Below are 19,877 nucleotides of genomic sequence, written 5' to 3'. Positions count from 1 at the left end.
GGCAATTCTTATGTTGTTATATTCTTATGTGAAATGTTATGCATTTTAAGAGGTTATCTAATGAATGGGAATGAAGGTTTGGGGATTAAATGAATGTGGGAATATAAACTGAGCAGAGCTGAATCAGAATAACAGAAGTGGATATCAACTCCCCACAAGTTCAAAAGAGAGAAGAAATGGTGGGGGTGAGAAAGCCAGCATGCTGAATTAGTCTAGAATCTAATTTATTAGCCAACCTTGTTCACAGAAGTTTGGGGGGATTTTTCCTGGGGGAGAGAAGAGGGTAAACTCACCCGCTAATACTTTTTTTTTAACACAGGTGGAGGCACCAAGAGCTAATCGAGTGAGGAACCTATGGAGACTGCCTTTGGGGAACTCCAGATAGGTCAGGCCCCAGACCCAGATCTGTCCTGAAGGGGGCATTGCATATTAAAATATCAATAATTGTGACTAAACTGGTCTTACTCTTTGGGTATATCTACTAAAGGGTGTTAAGCTCTAATGCAAAATATCTGCCCCATTAAAAAAAAATGAAAAAGTCCCCCACTGCCGATGACGGCCCTCTCTGAAGACCCCCGACAAACATGGCATGAGAAAAAATTGGCAGGAGTGTGCCCACTCCTTCCTGACACACAAAACATCCCTGAACCATGCCCCCCCCCCAGTGCCAGGCATCACTGAGCCACTATCCCCCCAAACCCCTTCAAATGGCAGGAGATATGCCCACTCCTTCCTGCCACTGGATGCCTCCCCATACCTCCCACGTACCTTTTTTTAAAAATTGGAAGCAGGAAGCCCACTTTGAAGTTCCTGCTTTGGGCCCACCAAACCTAAATGACAGGCCTTCCCCTCCCTGGTACATCATGTGATGCACAGGGAGGGGCCTTAGTTGTTTGAGCCAATCAGGCCTTAAGCACCTCTCTCTTTATCTAGGATACTGAGGGAGGTGCCTAAGGACCTAATTGGCTTGACCAATCAGGGCTTTAGGTTCTACCCTCGGTATCCTGGATACAGAGAGAGGTGCTTAAGGCCTGATTGGCTCAAATGACTAAGACCTCACCCCTTACCAATCAGGGCCTTTGGCCCCTCCCCGTGCATCACATGATGCACCAGGGAAGGGAAGGCTTAGCCCATTGGAACTTACACTAAGTAACTCACCAACCAAAGTATATTATCTACCTCAGCACCATTCAAAACTGATTAATTCCTAACTCCCTAAGAACTGTATCCTATTCTATTCAACTTGCAATGCACCAATTTTTATACCAATAATTCTCAAGTTGTAAGTTACCTTGAATCTGTTTTGGACATAGTGCAACAGCAGAAATTCCAGATTAGATTAGATTTTCCTCAAGTTTTGGTGATGCTGTGTTAGGGTTTTTTTATTGCAGGCCACGGTGGTAAAAGCTCCAACACTCATAGGAATTCTATGAGTGTCGGAGCTTTTACCACCATGGCTGATGATAAAACAAACCCTAACACAGCTTCATAAAAGGGGGGTTTAGTTTTTATCCTCTCCTACATTTTTATTATATTGTTAACCGCTTAGATATTAACATTGGGTTTATATTAGTGCTATATGAAATATATTGAATTTGAACTTGAGTGTAACCAGTTAAAGGAGCCCCTGAGCCCAATTTGCATATGAATTCTGGCTTACCTGAACTTGCCTATTTCTATGTCTCAATTGCAGGAAAGGAGACACCATGACCATATATCCAATAAAGGTTGAATGCCTATTACTGAAGCTCTTGAGCTGAGTTTACAAACCACTAGCTAAAGCTTACTCTGCATTTCATCCTGAGGCTAAAAGTGATAGAAAATAATGGCCACGAATGTCCCTTTGTTAATTCCCTATGAAAAAATATTTGGATAATTACACAAAAGATATTTGATATTTTGAATTAGATATCTTTTTCAATTGTCATATTCAAATCTCATCCTCCAGATATCAGTATCCCAAGAAGGCATTCAAAATTATTTGATATTTTGCTTACAATCACTCAAAAATTGATTTTTGTTTCATCATAGATGTAAACTTGCTATGACAGAGAGGATGGGGACCTCTAGAGTGATTCAAAACACCTGGTCTCTTCTATCTTTTTACTGTGACTCTAATTCTCAAGATTGTTAATATTTCAATGTTATCTTTCTCAATATCTTGAGTCCTTCATTGATGCTTAGAAGTTTATTGTTACTTTTCCAGATACAGTAAAACCTTGGTTTGCGAGCATAATTCGTTCCAGGAGCATGCTTGTAATTCAAAGCACTCGTATATCAAAGCAAATTTCCCCATAGGAAATAACGGAAACTCAGACGATTCGTTCCACAACCCAAAAACTTTAACACAAAATATTATACGTACTTGTATTCCAAGACCTCGCTCATTTAGAACAGTCACTACACTCCCGCAGCGTCAGAGAGAGAAGAACCATCGGCTCAGTTGTGATGTATGTATACTGTATGTACTTGCATTGCAAGACATTGCTTGTATATCAAGTTAAAATTTAATCAAATGTTTTGCTTGTCTGCTGAGAGCGGATCAAGCTGTTCGCAGTGAGTACCAAGATGTAGTTTAAAATGTTTTACTTGACTGGCAGTTTGAGAGCAATATATAATATTCAATAATTTCAATCTCTCCTACAGCCTGAATTTCTTGACCCCTGAAGAAGCCTTAATCGGCGAAACAGGTCCCATCGGGCCTTTGTGTTCATGGGCTAGGCGTTTGATGCCACACATGTAGCGACACGATAAAAGATATGTGTTGCAAGTTATTTATGTATTTGCATTTAGTTGCACATTTCACAGTTAAGATAGATCATATGTGCTGTGTTTCTAATTTTTGTTTGTCTTTTTCATTTTTTTCAATCTGTGCTTATTTAATACTTACATTATAGACCATGTTTAGCATTTCTTGTACTAATGTTTTCATAATTTTCAATAAAATTTCATGGGGAAAAAAAGAAAATAAAATAATGACCACTACAGATTGAAAAAAGGTGATAGTGTGGATTCCTTTGTTTGCTAACATTAAAAGTTGAATTTACCTTTTCATTCTGAGGTCTGTGTGTGTGTGTTGGGGGGGGGGGGTCCTTCACAATGTGTATACAGTAATCAATTTGCTTCCTTAGACAGCTTTAATTTGGATTTTGCTTACTGAATTCAAATAAAACTGATCTCCTTTTCAAGAATGAATTTTCCCTCTTCTCTCAACTGTTCTAAATCTTTACATTTCATCTTTTCCAACCACCACTTACTCTTTTCTGTTCTTCTCTTTAACCTTAACTTTTACCTTTTGTGATTACAAGATGCTCCTACAGTACTCATTCTTCTACCTAGTGTCTAATGAGTGGTGTCCCTCAAAGGTCAGTACTGATTCCTCTTCTCTAATTCTTCTATTAGATTTGTCAACTTTTATTTCTACCTGGTTAAGTCTCTCTTAGTGTTATATAATCTGCTTAGGTTTTATCTGTGAATGGAATATCAAATAATAAATAAATTTGAATATTAATATGCCAGTCTCGTTCTATGGATTTATATAACATCTCCTTACATGATATATATGGATGTCCCAGAATTAATTTTCAAAATTGTCAAATTAAAAAAAAATAAAATCATATACCCTAGTGTAATCTTGGGATGCTCTTCTCCATATCAACAGAGAGAAACTAAGTAATATATTTCATTCTCAATGCTAATAATACAAATATTGACATTTTAGATTTATCAGACTAGAATTGGCATTTGTGTAAATGTCGAGTAATTTAAGAGAATAAAAATAACTCCTGCTGCCTTGGAAAAGGATAAGCATATCTATGAATTGACTTGCTAAAGATAAAAGCTAGTGCAATATCTCCAGGCACAGTTTAGCTAGAGTGAATTCATTAAAAACATTCTTTATAATTATGAAAAAGATTAAACAAACAGATTCTGGTTGAGCTCTGTTACTATTCTAAAATAAAGTTTTCACTCTTGGAACTGGAAATAACTCCTTCAAGAATGAAGGTCAGGATCTCTTTACTGCATCTGCTATTACTATCTGAATAGTGATGCTGGTTATTATTGAGTCCTAGTATTCTGCACTGGCTGTTATCCAGATGGTGTCAGGAATATTCAGATTTAATTCAGCCATGGTGATCAGTGTTTAAAACAGATGCTGGCTGGCCCTGGCTGAATATTGACCCATTTATTTCTATAACATTTCCACAGCCTTATGGGGCAGATACACAGTTCAGCGTGTCAGTTTTGCCATGAGCCCATGCCCATTTCCCCAAACTGCGTGAACTGTTCGGAGAGTTTGTTCAAGCCCTGAGAGAAAAACAGCAGCAGAGAGCCAGCCAATTCAAAATCAAGGGACTTGCTGTGAGGAGGGGGGTCCCTTCAATAGTGGGAGAAACAATGGATCCTTCCCCAGAGTTGATTGGTATGAGGCCAACACCACAGCGGATACAACCCCACTGCCCGAAAGCCTTGCCAGCATGATGCTGAGGGAGCCTGATACACCTACCATAAGTGGCAAGCTTGCAGTCAAACCCAAAGGCCATGGAAGAAGGCACACAGGAGGGAAGTGCGAGTCCCGACATAGAACCAGTATGGAATCTGAGAGCGGCTAGGATTTTATACTTCCACCTTCTCCTCGATGCTGGATTCTTACAGTACTGTTTGGTCATCACTGGAAGGAGTGTGGGGATCGCTTCATCATCATCTGCCAGCCGTCCTTGGTCTCGACAATCCTGTGAGGTATTATTGGTGCCACACCACCTATGATCCCAGATTTACTTTTGGGAACTCACTCATAAGTTCCATGTTAGTATACCTAGAGTGGCCCGGGGTTTCATCATATCTCTTGCTCAGGATCCAGTTACTGATCTCCCCTTACCAGAAAACATATTTCAGTTTAATTGCTTGTCATGGGAGAACATTGTAGTAAATGAGTCTGAAAGAGAGAGATTGACCTGTATGGAGTTTCGCCCGGTGTTTGGTTTCTGGTAGGCGGACATGTTGGAGGAGGGAAATGGAGACCATAAAGGAGCCATAGGTGATGTATAGAGATTGGAGGAGTCCCCCAAGGATCACTATAAAGATCTAATTGAATCTCCTGTTCCTGCTATCTATTTGCGGGACCCTTGGGTTCCACCTGGCCAAGGAGGATGTTCTTGGTTGCCACCACCTAGCTGTTCGGATAAATATATAAAGAGGATGATATGTATGTATGTTCAATTTATTTGATATACTGATTTTCCTTACAATTATTGTCAGATCAAGGCGGCTAAGCACTAGGTGCGTATAACTTGTCTGCCTAAAAAGGCTCACAATCTAATTAAAGCACCATATTAAACATTCATTAACATCCTAACATATCAACATAACAAAATATTTAAATACATAGTAGCAAAAGTCAGCATTCAGCGCTCACAAGAGGAAAGGAGGAAAGAGCAAAATTAAATCAACCCTGATGATAAAAAAACCAATGAAATAAAATTGAAATAAAATAAGAATTAAGCCAAAACTGAATATTTAGGAGGATAAAAATAAAATCAAAACAGATAGAAACCTAGCAGAAAAATCAAATAAAGTCCAACTTGAAATTCATTTAATCCAGTGAAGTTTCCCAATACTCGATACTGTTTCCCAAGCGTTCAGGTTTTGTGCTTCTTCTGGGTCTCAGCTTGGTTTGCCAAGCCTTTCATGTTATTCTACATTTCCAAAAGTTTATGTGTTCAATATATCGGATTCCTGAGGAAGGCGTGTTTTGCCGAAACACGGCGCTTGTTGGGACTTCAAGAACATTGGATTTCCACAGTTTCATTTGTTTGGATTGTCCCTTTTCTCCTGTGGAAATTTGGGTCTTTTCTTCTTGTTTTCTCCTTCCCATTGACCGTTCACATTAAGGACTGGAGATATTGTACATATGTTTGGAGGTTGTTCGAAATTTGCAAACATTGAAGTGAAGCGCCTCATTCACCGATAAGAAGGAGTAAAGTTTTGACTTGAACATTCAATACCTGGTATGGCCTGGATTGTTGAAGGAGTGAGGAGTTTGTCTGGTGCATGCTTGCTGTGGGCCCCCAGCTTGGAAGTTGACCTCAGCACTGGTCCCAACCAAATAAATATTTTTCTGTGCCCCATTTGCCAGCATCTGGGAAGGGCTGAGGCAGCTGCATAGACCCTTGGGTTACATATGTAAATGCCAGTATGCTATTCTTTTATGTGTATTATAAACATACTAGTGTTTTAGCCCGTTACATTAATGGGTGCTAGTAAAGCCTCCTTCCCTCACATGTTCCCTTCCATAGTTTGTCCCACCCCCACCCTCCGAAGGCAGCTTGCCTGCCTACCATCCCCCTGTGCAGTAGAACTCTCCCCCCCACACACACACCAGCAGCACCTCTTCCCTGCTCCCACTATCCAGCAGCACCTCTTCCCTGCTCTCCTGGTCCCTCTTCCCTGCTCCCCCGGTCCAGCAATACCTCTTCCCTGCTGCCCCTCACTGCCTTCCAGTAGAAATCTCCCCTCCCCCCCCGCCATCAACACCTCTTCCCTGCTCCTCCTATCCAGCAGCACTTCTTACCTACTCCCCTGGTCCCTCTTCCCTGCTCCCCCGGTCCAACAGCACCTCTTCCCTGCTGCCCCTCACTGCCTTCCATAGTTTGTCCCTCCCGCATCCTCCGAAGCCAACCTGCTTGCTAGCCATCCCCCTGTGCAGTAGAACCCTCTCCCCCCTCCCCCGCCACTATCTCAGCCGTGCAGCCGACCCCATTGACCCTCCCACCGCGAGACAGAGTGCCAGATGGGCTAGTGCTGGGACGGATCCAGTCTTACCAGTACGTAATTTGCATTAATATAGTTGGTGCTGGGGTCACTTCCTATATATTGAAACCTCACTGTAATGATTGTCTGAAAGGAGAAGGGAGAGGTGATTGAGAAAGGTGCGAATGGAGGGGCTGTGAAGAGGAGGAAGAGACTCGGTGTGTATTCACAGGGCAGGACATTGGTGTATCTGTTCTTGGTCCTGTTCACTGGCTGCTGCGCTGCTGTCCTTGATTGGGTTGTGCCCACCCCCTCCCACTGCGAGACAACCGTTAAACCTCCGGCTCCAGCAGCAGCTGCATCACATTAAAGACGCTGCTTCGCGGCCTTCCCATGCTCTGATTTCTTCTGCCACGCCGGCAGAGGAAATCAGAGCATGGGAAGGCCGTGAAGCAGTGTCTTTAGTGTGATGCGGCCGCTGCTGGAGCCGGAGGTTTGTGCATCTCGCGATGGGAGGATCAATGGGGTTTCATGTGCGCCGGGAAAGGGTGCACGGGGGGGGGAGGTGGCGAATGATGGCGGCGAAGTTACAGTGAGGGAGGGAGGGAGGGAGTAGAAGCGTGCATGCGCACTCTTGCCTGCGGGGCCCTACAGTTCACGGAAAATGGAAGCACGCAGGTAAGAGTGCGTATGCGCGCTTAGGGTTTTATTATATTAGATATGTGCATAAATGACTGTTTTCAGGCTAAGTGTATGCTATAAGTATACTAAAACACAAATCTCATCTAAAGGTGTCTGAGTTCCTTTCTTTTCCTCTCTATGAAAAAAAGACTTTAAAATTTTGGATTAAGGTCTCAGTGCCTTTTTATGTCAGTTGTTAGAATAAAGTGTGGCACTAAGCTATCTGTTTTTGTATGTGGTTGGCACAGTGGTTAAAGCTACAGCCTCAGTACCCTTGGGATATGGGTTCAAACCCACGCTGCTCCTTGTGACCCTGGGCAAGTCACTTAATCCCCCCATTGCCCTAGGTACATTAGCTAGATTATGAGTCCGCCGGGACAGACAGGGAAAAATGCTTGAGTACCTGAATAAATTCATGTAAACCGTTTTGAGCTCTCCTGGGAGAATGGTATAGAAAATTAAATAAATAAATATTTAGTGGATGGGCATTCACATGGGTGGAGTTTTGGGCAGAGCATGCTCAGAGTGCACTATGTTTCTATGTTTCTAATATGCATAGGTTATAAAACTTTAGAGCCTGATACTTATGAGAGTTTAACCAAGCAGATTCAATTCTATTGAGTGACCAGTTAGTGTCACTGAATATTGCCACTAACCATTTTCTAACTGGTTAGATTAGAGGCAGGCTGAGGGAAGAGTGCGAGTGGATCACCTACTTAGCCAGATAGCAGTGGTTTTTCAGTCTGCAAACCAGCTTAGTAACCATATAAAGGGGCTTTTTTACTACACAGTGCTAAAAAGTGGCCTGTGCTATCCCCAGTGTGGGTGTTTTCCACGCTCTTAGGCCACATTTAGCACTGCCAGGAAATGGCCGATCTTTCTATTTTGTCAATAATGGTAACGTGTTAATTTTCCCATTAGTGTGTAGCTATTTGCACATGAGCCCTTAACTACACCTATTTTCTAAATGGTAAGAACTCATACACCAACCACGTGCTAATCGGTTAGCCTACTCTCCGCCCCCAGACCTGCTTATGCACATGCAAAAACTGCTGCAGGATACATAAGCATACTCCACGGAAATGTTTTTTAGCCTGTGATAAGCATGCATTAATGCTTACCACAGCCCTAGTAGGAGGACCCCAAAGTTAGGACAGCATTAAAGTTTACCGGACACCAGCCTGAATACTGTCCAGTGCCTTCTTAACTTCTGGATGACTGCTGATGTCCAGATATTCAACTCTGGGTGTCTCGCATGCCCTTCCATTGAATATCTGGGGTCATGTCCGTCCCAGCCCGTCAGCAGCTCAGACACCGCATACTGTGGGCTGAATATCTGGTGGTAATAATCTCCTCGTGCCCTTTTGCAATCTAGCCTTGCACATTAACACCAGCAGTTAAGTGATCGCACCAAAAATATAGCTACATTCTTGGCCCCTTATACTAATATTCTAAAATGTAAATTAGACATCTGCTTTCCTTTATAGCAGTGTGTCGCAAACTTTTTGAAGCCACAACACACTAAACTCGGGGCTGCATCTGGAGGGCATGGACCTCGACGCAATGACATCACACACATGCTATAAGTATGTCCATGCATATGCGGCGGCCCTCCAGATGGGGCCCTGAGCTTGCTATTACTACGCCAGTGGGGGAGGGGGGTGCGAGAGGAGGAGAGGCGCTGGTACCAGCTCATTGCCTACAGGATGTGCCTCTCACTGCGCCGGCACCTCTCCTCCTCACGGCACACTCAGAATCTCGCCATGCCACACAGTTTGCAATACACTGCATTATAGAATGGGCTCTAAATAGGCCTGTTCTTCGTGCTTAAATCTAGGCAGCCCTTTAAAAAAATTATTCTCTGTTCATCTCTTTTTGCTTCATCCATACTTGTTTGCTCATATTTTATTAAAGCTACAGGCTTTTGTAAAGGAGCTATTGCCCATAACTTGCTCTTAAAGAAATGAACATACCCCTCACCCCCCTTTTATCAACTGCGCTAGAGGTTTTTAGCGTAGGCCGGCGAGGAATTCTATGAGTGTCGGAACATTTACCGTGCCGGCCTGGGCTAAAAACCTCTAGGGCAGCTTGATAAAAGGGGCCGATAATGTTTTATTTGCTTGCTTCAGCTGTTTTCTGATGTGCCTCTCGAAAGATGGTTACGTTCACATCTGTGACTTCTATAATAAGCTGCTGCCTTTTTCTTCCTTGTTTTCTAAATCAGATTGCTAATTCCTTTTAGTATGCCCTACCCACAATGTACCAACAAAATCAGCATGATCATGTTATGCCAACAAAAATCAACACAGAAAGCTTCCACTTCAGACAAGTGCTCAGATGGTCGGTCAAGAAGAAAAAAAGACTAAACATAAAGTACTAGACAGAGGGCTCCGCAGAAAAATGATTGAGACAGCATGTACCACACTTGATAAACATCAACAGGAAACAAATTTAGACAGAAACAGTAGCAAATACATGCAAAAAGAAAAAAAAAAAAAAGGGAATAAATAAAGACATATAGATAAACTGAACAATACCCTAAAGAAAGAACTTGGAGACAGACAGACAAACAAATGAAAGAAACATCATTAACTGAGATCGTGGATACAGCTGATACCAAGCAAGCTGACTAAGCCACAGAAGAGTGAAGCTGTACATCCAAAGCATTTATTAGCCCATAATGCAATGGGATCATATTAGAACTGGAAGTTCTTTAGAGGTGCCACTTTGTTCTGTGGATGCTTCCCTCTAAGCCAGGAAAGCAGATGTGCAAGTCATGATATGTTCTGAGCAGCAGTTGATTTGGGCTGGGTTGGCACATGGAGGGGGGGGGGGGCATGCAAAGATAAGCAATTTTTGAACATGATGCCAAATTATATTTTTTAAAAATCAAGAAGTAAAATTATTTCTATTGAACTGGAAAGAAAATATAAAGCTGAACATAAAATATATGTATACTCATATAACCCTCTCCCCTTTACAAAACTGCAGAAGCGTTTTTAGCGCAGGCCGGCTGAATGCTCTGCGCTGCTCTCGACACTCAGCACGCCGGCTTATGCTATAAACTGCTATCGCAGTTTTGTAAAAGGGGGGATACATATTAAAACAATATTAAAAAGTAACTTAGAGCTCCTTTTACTAAAGTGTCAGAGCATTTACCTCGGCGGCCTGTGCTAAAAACCGCTAGTGCTGTTTAGTAAAACCCAGTGTTAAATAGAAATACAGTGATATGAAGAGGTTTCAACCCCCCTCCATTCTGGTTTTCCCTATTATTACAATATGTCACACTGCACTACAACTATAATACAACTTATCTAGCAAATTTTTGGTAGGTTGCCAAAGGGCCACCAGACTTGAGCTCCACTAGTCTTTAGTCTGCTGATTACCAAAAGTGGTTAGAGCAGCCAGCTGAAAACTAGGGGAAGCCAAGACTCAAATCCCACTGATGTTGCTTGACATCTTGAACAAGTCACTTAACCCTCCACTGCCTTAGATACAAAAATTAAAAAGCTCTCCTGCAACGTGGGCAGGCTTAGACTTAGTCATTCTGCATGTACTTACTGTATAACCGAAAGGGCTATTGGGGTGGTAGATAAATGCGTAGTTATCGTAAATTAATACATTTATATAAATGGTGGTGCTGAAATTATGAACATTACAATTTTTATAAAGAAAAAGAATTAATTACACTTATGGACTTTAAAGTGTTATGTACTAAGGAAGGAAATTACAAAAGTACATAAATGACAGGCTTTTACCACACTTTGATTTACCACATGACTCAGTCGGCTTTTCAAGATACAGTGGTGCCTCGCATAACGGACGCCTCGCACAGCGAACGCTGCGCACAACGAACTTTATGTCTTGATTCGTACAACGAACTTCGTTTCACACAACGAAGTCGCCCGAGCTGCATCCTTCCGCGCAGGCACTGCGCTTAACTGCCCTCTCTCCGCCTGGCTCCCTCTTGCCCCCCCCCGACTCCCCGACACGATCGGGGCAAGAGGGAGCCCAAGCCCTCTTGCCCCCCCGACTCCCCGACACGATCGGGGCAAGAGGGAGCCCAAGCCCTCTTGCCCCCCGACTCCCCGACACGATCGGGGCAAGAGGGAGCTCAAGCCCTCTTGCCCCCCCGACTCCCCGACACGATCGGGGCAAGAGGGAGCCCAAGCCCTCTTGCCCCCCCGACTCCCCGACACGATCGGGGCAAGAGGGAGCTCAAGCCCTCTTGCCCCCCCGACTCCCCGACACGATCGGGGCAAGAGGGAGCCCAAGCCCTCTTGCCCCCCCGACTCCCCGACACGATCGGGGCAAGAGGGAGCTCAAGCCCTCTTGCCCCCCCGACTCCCCGACACGATCGGGGCAAGAGGGAGCCCAAGCCCTCTTGCCCCCCCCCGACTCCCCGACACGATCGGGGCAAGAGGGAGCTCAAGCCCTCTTGCCCCCCCGACTCCCCGACACGATCGGGGCAAGAGGGAGCCCAAGCCCTCTTGCCCCCCCGACTCCCCGACACGATCGGGGCAAGAGGGAGCTCAAGCCCTCTTGCCCCCCCCCGACTCCCCGACACGATCGGGGCAAGAGGGAGCCCAAGCCCTCTTGCCCCCCCGACTCCCCGACACGATCGGGCCAGGAGGGAGCCCAAGTCCTCCTGGCCACGGCGACCCCCTAACCCCACCCTGCACTACATTACGGGCAGGAGGGATCCCAGGCCCTCCTGCCCTCGACGCAAACCCCCCCTCCCCCCAACGACCGCCCCCCTCCCCAAGAACCTCCGACCGCCCCCCAGCCGACCCGCGACCCCCCTGGCCGACCCCCACGACACCCCCAACCCCCTTCCCCGTACCTTTCTGTAGTTGGCCGGACAGACGGGAGCCAAACCCGCCTGTCCGGCAGGCAGCCAACGACGGAATGAGGCCGGATTGGCCCATCCGTCCCAAAGCTCCGCCTACTGGTGGGGCCTAAGGCGCCTGGGCCAATCAGAATAGGCCCGGGAGCCTTAGGTCCCTCCTGGGGGCGGGGCCTGAGGCACATGGGCCCAACCCGACCATGTGCCTCAGGCCCTGCCCCCAGGAGGGACCTAAGGCTCCCGGGCCTATTCTGATTGGCCCAGGCGCCTTAGGCCCCACCAGTAGGCGGAGCTTTGGGACGGATGGGCCAATCCGGCCTCATTCCGTTGTTGGCTGCCTGCCGGACAGGCGGGTTTGGCTCCCGTCTGTCCGGCCAACTACAGAAAGGTACGGGGAAGGGGGTTGGGGGTGTCGTGGGGGTCGGCCAGGGGGGTCGCGGGTCGGCTGGGGGGGCGGTCGGAGGTTCTTGGGGGGGGGCGGTCGTTGGGGGGAGGGGGGGTTTGCGTCGAGGGCAGGAGGGCCTGGGATCCCTCCTGCCCGTAATGTAGTGCAGGGTGGGGTTAGGGGGTCGCCGTGGCCAGGAGGACTTGGGCTCCCTCCTGGCCCGATATTGTCGGGGAGTTGGGGAATCGGCGGGGCAAGAGGGCTTGGGCTCCCTCTTGCCCCGATCGTGTCGGGGAGTCGGGGGGGCAAGAGGGCTTGGGCTCCCTCTTGCCCCGATCGTGTCGGGGAGTCGGGGGGCAAGAGGGCTTGGGCTCCCTCTTGCCCCGATCGTGTCGGGGAGTCGGGGGGGGGGGGCAAGAGGGCTTGGGCTCCCTCTTGCCCCGATCGTGTCGGGGAGTCGGGGGGGCAGAGTCGGGGGGCAAGAGGGCTTGGGCTCCCTCTTGCCCCGATCGTGTCGGGGAGTCGGGGGGGCAAGAGGGCTTGAGCTCCCTCTTGCCCCGATCGTGTCGGGGGTGCCAGGGACCACACGGAGTCACCCACCGTACCACCCGATTCGGGTAAGCGCAGGTATCGGTGGGTGGCTTATTTGCGGGGGGGTGCCTTATTTTACATTTTTTTCTAAAAAGGGGGGGCTGTCTTATTTGATGGCCCTGCCTTATCATCGGGGAAACACGGTAGAAAAAAAAAAAAATGAACAGTTAAGTCCCAGTTTTTGCCGCTGAGACTCTGCCCTCTCTCACTGTAAAATTAGACTCTACTTAGTCTGTCTTTAAATTTAAAAAATGTGTGTTGTTTTAAAAAACAATTATGTTTTTAGATGTATCTAAATAAAAATAATAACCAAAAATTTATCTTTTTTTATGTCATCTTAGCATATTTTATGCTGCAGAACGAATTATTTTTTTTTACATGTATTCCTATGGGAAAACGCGTTTCACATAACGAACGTTTCACATAACAAACTTGCTCCTGGAACCAATTAAGTTCGTTGTGTGAGGCACCACTGTATCCCTAAACATGTGCACTCCCCTAAAAAAACCCCAAACCCTTTTATACTGCCCTATAAGTGGCTTCTGCAGCCATAAGGGCTATTGGGGTGGTAGATAGGTGGGTCTAGGGCAGTGGTTCTCAACCCTGTCCTGGGGAACCCCCAGCCAGTCGGGTTTTCAAGATATCCTTAATGAATATGCATGAGAGAGATTTTCATATAATGGAAGTGACAGGTATGCAAATCTCTCTTATGCATATTCATTAGGGATATCTTGAAAAGCCGACTAGCTGGGGGTCCCCCAGGACAGGGTTGAGAACCACTGCCCTAGACCCACCTATCTACCACCCCAATAGCCCTTATGGCTGCAGAAGCCACTTATAGGGCAGTATAAAAGGGTTTGGGGTTTTTTTAGGGGAGTGCACATGTTTAGGGATATCTTGAAAAGCCGACTGAGTCATGTGGTAAATCAAGGTGTGGTAAAAGCCTGTCATTTATGTACTTTTGTAATTTCCTTCCTTAGTACATAACACTTTAAAGTCCATAAGTGTAATTAATTCTTTTTCTTTATAAAAATTGTAATGCTCATAATTTCAGCACCACCATTTATATAAATGTATTGATTTATGATAACTACGCATTTATTCCTTTCTGTTTGCATTGTATACATCTAGCAGTGCTATGGAAATGATTAGTAGTATTATTATTTTGTGTTCACTTTTAACCTGTTGTGTGGCTTAATTTGTCAGCATTATGAGCCCACCCTTGCTCACACTCCTACACTTAAGAACATATGTTGAGCTTCATTTATTTGTTAATAAGGTTTTTGCTGCAGTCATAAATATAACCACTTTCTACAGTCAAAATACATTTGTGGGACTTGGCAATTTATTGGACATGAATAAGAGTGTGCAGGTGAATGGTGACATGCCAAGTACTTGGTTTGAGTACCGCAATTAAGCCCATCAATGTGCTAAGCAATAATCAAGCAAAATATGCAGCCATCACACAGTGACCATGGGAAAATGCTGCAATGCTTAGACACCATCGGCACCAGGGATGAGGTGTTGAACTGGTTTCATGGCTTCCTTACATCCCGTACCTATCAGGTACATTTCAACTACGATCATTCCGATATCTGGAGCAACTCATCTGGTGTGCCACAAGGGTCACCGCTATCCCCATTGCTTTTTAATGTTTACATGTCCTCCCTGGGCACGCAATTAACCCAACTGGGGATAAAACTATTCAGCTATGCAGATGATTTTACGATCATCATCCCATTTGCTAACTCCATCTCGGAAACCATTCCCAAGGCATCAGAAGCCATAAATGTGATGGAACAATGGATGACAGACTTGAAGCTCAAACTCAATCCAGAAAAAACAAAATTCTTCTTTGCCTCTCCCCACCCGCTTGATACCAAAACCCCACTATGTATCAATGAACTTAGTTACCCTATTCAGTCCACCATGAAGATATTGGGTGTAACTCTGGATCAATGCCTAACCATGAAAGACCAGGTGGACTCCGTAATCAGAAAGGGTTTTTTCACTCTCTGGAAACTTAGATCCGTTAAATCATACTTTGATACGTCTGCATTCAGAATCCTAGTACAATCCCTCGTACTAAGTCAACTTGACTATTGCAACATCGCCTATTTAGCAATCTCCCAAAAGAACATGTGACGTCTTCGAATAGTGCAAAATGCAGCTGTCAGACTTATCTACGGGCTAAAGAAATTCGATCACGTGACACCTTATTACCAGCAGTTGCACTGGCTGCCGATGGAAGCACACGTAAAGTTTAAATTCGCCTGCATCTGCTTCAAAGTACTTTATGGACTAACCCCCAAATACATAACGGACCTTTTCTCCTTTTCCACTAACAGACACAAGAGAAGCACATATTCAATCTTCGTTTCCCCTCCAGTTAGAGGTTGCAAACTGAAAAAACACCATGAACACCTTCTCTCACACCAAGCAGCCGTATGGGGTAAAGACCTAGACCAATTGCTTTCGCCCACTACTTACAAGGAATTCAGGAAGCGCCTAAAAACATACATGTTCTTGAAATACCTAGACAACTGACCCGTTCCTCTCTCTCTCCTCAATAACGATCCTCCTGACCTCTTACTCACTTCTTTCCCCACTTAAGTCCAACTATTCTGTACCTTTTTAATCTTTTGTAAACCGCATAGAACTTCACGGTATTGCGGTATATAAACTGTTATTATTATTATTAGTGTGCTTCTACGGATTATTCAAAGTGGCAGAATTATGTTAGGTGCTATCGACTCATGTTCAAGTCCTAGTGACCTGATGAAAATCATCAAGTTTTTGTGGCAGAATACAGAAGTAGATTGCTGGGCCTCTCTTCTGCGCAGTATAAATTTGATGTTGTCGCCTTTGTTTCATCAAACGCGATCCTCCACCTCCAACACTGCCCATCTGCTGCTGCCCAAGGGTAAGGCTCCCAGCATATAAATAGACTCCAAACCTATGAGGGGCTGCTGAAAAGTTCTCGGCTATAACTTAGTCCAGCAATTTTCCATTTTTTTTTTCATTCCTTATTTTTCCAGCAGAATGAAAAAAGTGGAAAATCACTGGACTAAGGGCTCCTTTTACTAAGCTGCGCCAGCGGTTTTAGCGCGCGCGTTACACGCTAACGCCTCCATTGAGGTGGCATTGGTTTTTGGTGCGTAGCGTGAGATTAGCGCGCGGGGCAATGTAGCGTGCGCTAAAAACACTAGCACAGCTTAGTAAAAGGAGCCCTAAGTGTATAGCCCTCGATCGAGACTACCCCAACTTTGTTGGCTGGGCTGAGAACTTTTCAGCGGCCCTCATGCTCACCATTCTTAACGTTGCCCTGCAAATCTTCAAGATGAAAACAGTCAATTTGCCTTATCAAAATGTGTATTTTTTAAGACTTATTAAATCCGAGTCATCAGCCTTATTAGTTTTCTAATTAAAAGGTCCTACGGTAGGTGTTCAGATAAATGGAGCTATAAATCTTGTGTTCATTCAACTGAACTTTGGTGCTCAAATCTCATTTTGTCTGAAATAATATAATCTTTCAATGCAAAACTTGAAAGATGTGCACTTCAATTGTTACTGCTTGCCAAAGAGGAATATATGATAATTTCATTAAAGTTAATCATTTTGGGTGCCTGAGGGAATGACACAGCATTGCAGAACAACTTAGCAGAAAATCATACTGCAGCATAACACAAACTAAGCAACAAAATTGAACAATCAAATCTAAGGTAGCAATAAAAAAAATTGTTATCAGGTCTTAAAGGCCTGATTCATTATGGGTTTTCTCTCCTTATGAGGGACAAAAGCTTAATGTTTCAGGTCCTATGTCAATATGCAACTTAATAACTCCCTGTATGATACTGGACATTTGGATGATTTTTGAGCAGGTTATTACATTACATTACAGATTTGTATTCCGCCATTACCTTTCGGTTCAAAGCAGATTACAAAAAGAGTTATGGAAGAAGGGTTACAATGTTAGATCAGAGAAGGTTTCCAAGAAAGGGAAAAGTAGGATCTGGGGTTAGGGAGGGGATGGTAAGAGGGGAGTTAAGCTTTATCATGGTATTAAGCTTTATTAAGGGATTTCTTGAAGAGTATAGTTTTTATTTCCTTTCTGAACATCTTTTAGTCTGGGGTTGTTGTAAATAGGTTGGAGACTTGGTTGTCTATCTTCGCTGCCTGAGTGGCCAGTAGTCCGTTGTATAGTTTTTTTCCGTTTTACTTCTTTGATTTGGGGGGTAAGTGAATGGGGTGTGTGTTTTTCTATGCCTGGTAGAGGTGGTTTGGATGAGGCGGTCGTTTAGGTAGGTTGGGCTGTCTCCATTTATAGTTTTAAATAGTATACAGTAGAATTTAAATTGTATTCTTTCCTGGATTGGAAGCCAATGAGAATTGATGAATGCCTCAGTAATGTGATCATGTTTTTTCAATGAATAGACGAGTCTCAGAGCTGTATTCTGAATTGTCTGTAGTTGTTTAATCATTATTGCAGGGCAGGGGAGGTAGAGGATGTTGCAATAGTCTAGGATACTTAGGATTAGAGATTGTACTAGGAGCTGAAATTGTGTTTTTTCGAAGAATTTTCGAACTTGTCTAAGGTTTCTCATAACTGCGAAAGATTTCTGTATTGTTTTGTTAATTTGTGGTTGCATGGTGCAGCCTCTGAAAATAGTCATACCTAGAAGTTTTAGGGTGGTTTGCAAAGGGTAGTTGATAGAGTTGATTTCTAAGTTGGTTATGGTTGGGATTTTGTTATTTTCTAGGAGGATGAATTTAGTTTTGTCTGGGTTGAGTTTCAGTTTGTGGTTTTCCATCCAAGTCGTAACTGTAGCTAGAGTTCTGTGTAGACACACTACACAGAACTCTAGCTACAGTTACGATTTGGATGTGTCTGACATTAAGAGCATTGGTTGGTCGAAAGGAATGAGGATGGTGATATCATCAGCATAGCTATAAGAGGATAGGCCTTGTTTGTTCAGGTAAACGCCAACAGAGGCTGTATTAGTGTCTCTACTTGATGGGTTGTTGCATGACACAAGCAGCTGAGTTGGGTTAATTTTGGTCCTCTTTTAATAAGCCATGGTAGAGGTTTCTACTGTGTCCTGGTGCACTAAATGCTCTGACGCTGCTCCGATGCTCATAAGAATTCTATGAGCGTTGGAGCTTTTATTAGCTATGACAACCGCTTTTGACACAGTTAATCAGAATATAAGTCTGATTTTATATGAGTTGTCTAGGTTGGACCTGTTCTACTGAGCAAAAGGGGCTTTACCTTTCTTTTTCTTGTCATACCCTTCAGTGTGCAGAGGTTGTGGATTTTTGAATTTAAATGTGCATTTGGTTACAAAAGCAAGATTGAAATATGATGGATGATTTCACCAGTGGGCTAAAACACAAAGACCAATACAGAGAAAGAAAAGATTAGATAAAACAAAAGCAGCCTAACAAAGACATCTATATTTACACTAAACTCACCTCACCTCAATAATGAGAACACATTGTGAACACCGATGCAAACAAGCAAGATTTCCTGGCAATAAAAAAGACATAGGTTAGCATATGTAACATGCATAGAAAGCACACAATACATATATACCATATTTTTTGCTCCATAAAATGCACTTTTTCTCCCTAACAAAGTAGGTGGAAATAAGGGTGTGTCTTATGAAGCAAATATACTAACCCCTCCCCCCCCGGAGGTACCTTTAAATTGTGGTGGTTGGTGGATGGCTGCCTGCTGATTACCGGTATTTTGGGGCCAGCGGCGCACAAGTGCACTGCTGCATGGGCGTGTGCTACTTCTGAATGGCTGCCTCAGTTCTCGCTGGCCCCAACATACCGGTAATCAGCAGGCAGTCGTCCAGCGAAGTACAATCGACCAGCACAATTAGGAAGTGTCGCGGGCCCAGGCATTAGCACACTTGTATGCCACAAGTGCTAACATAATCAACAGGCAGCCATCCACCAACCACCACAATTTAAAAGTACCGCTGGGGGGGGGGGGGGCTAGGACGTAATTTAAAAGTGCTGGGGGGGGTATGTAATTTTGAACTAATTTGAAATATTTCTTCAACACTACTTCACAAACTAATAAAACAGAACCTGGATGAGAATCCTGCATTCCAGCACATGGTTGCACGCAAAAGTGTTGATTGATTGGGGGGGGGGGGCTGGGACAGAATTTAAAGGTGCTGGGGGGTATGTAAAAGTGATGATTGATTGGGTGGGTGGGGGGCTGGTATGGAATTTAAAGGTGCTGGGGGGCTGGGAAAGAATATAAAGGTGTATATATTAGTATACAATCTGGTTCAGAATGGATTTTTTACTTGTTTTCCTCCTCTAAATCTGAGGTGCGTCTTATGGAGCGAAAAATACAGTACACCTTACTAGACCCCCCAAAAAATAAGGCTAGTAAAATACGCCAATAAAACACGCCTATGTTGCAACAAAATGTGCTCAGGACCACCAGTACAGTAATCACATACAACTCCACGATTACAGCACTTTTCAGCAATGGTTCATTTTTTCACGGCACACATACGCCTCACACAGATGTGGTATTTTAACCACTATCAATGCACAAGACATGTGCGCATGCATCCTACCTAATTTGCATTTTTCTGATAT

At 44.3% G+C, this 19,877-nt stretch overlaps 1 long non-coding RNA gene across 1 annotated transcript in view; it reads right to left on the bottom strand.

Moving 5' to 3' along the window:
- LOC117359799 overlaps positions 1-19,877 on the bottom strand; it is a 51,430-nt gene that overhangs the window by 21,438 nt on the left and 10,115 nt on the right. The window contains exon 2 of the long non-coding RNA XR_004539304.1: positions 18,731-18,780. This is a non-coding gene — a long non-coding RNA (uncharacterized LOC117359799). The remainder of the gene's footprint in view (positions 1-18,730; positions 18,781-19,877) is intronic.

This window comes from Geotrypetes seraphini, chromosome 4 (genome assembly GCF_902459505.1).
Source record: "Geotrypetes seraphini chromosome 4, aGeoSer1.1, whole genome shotgun sequence".
Classification (NCBI taxonomy): Eukaryota; Metazoa; Chordata; class Amphibia; order Gymnophiona; family Dermophiidae; genus Geotrypetes; species Geotrypetes seraphini.
The sequence above is the reverse complement of the archived record's forward strand: the minus strand, read 5'-3'. Positions and strand labels throughout refer to the sequence as shown.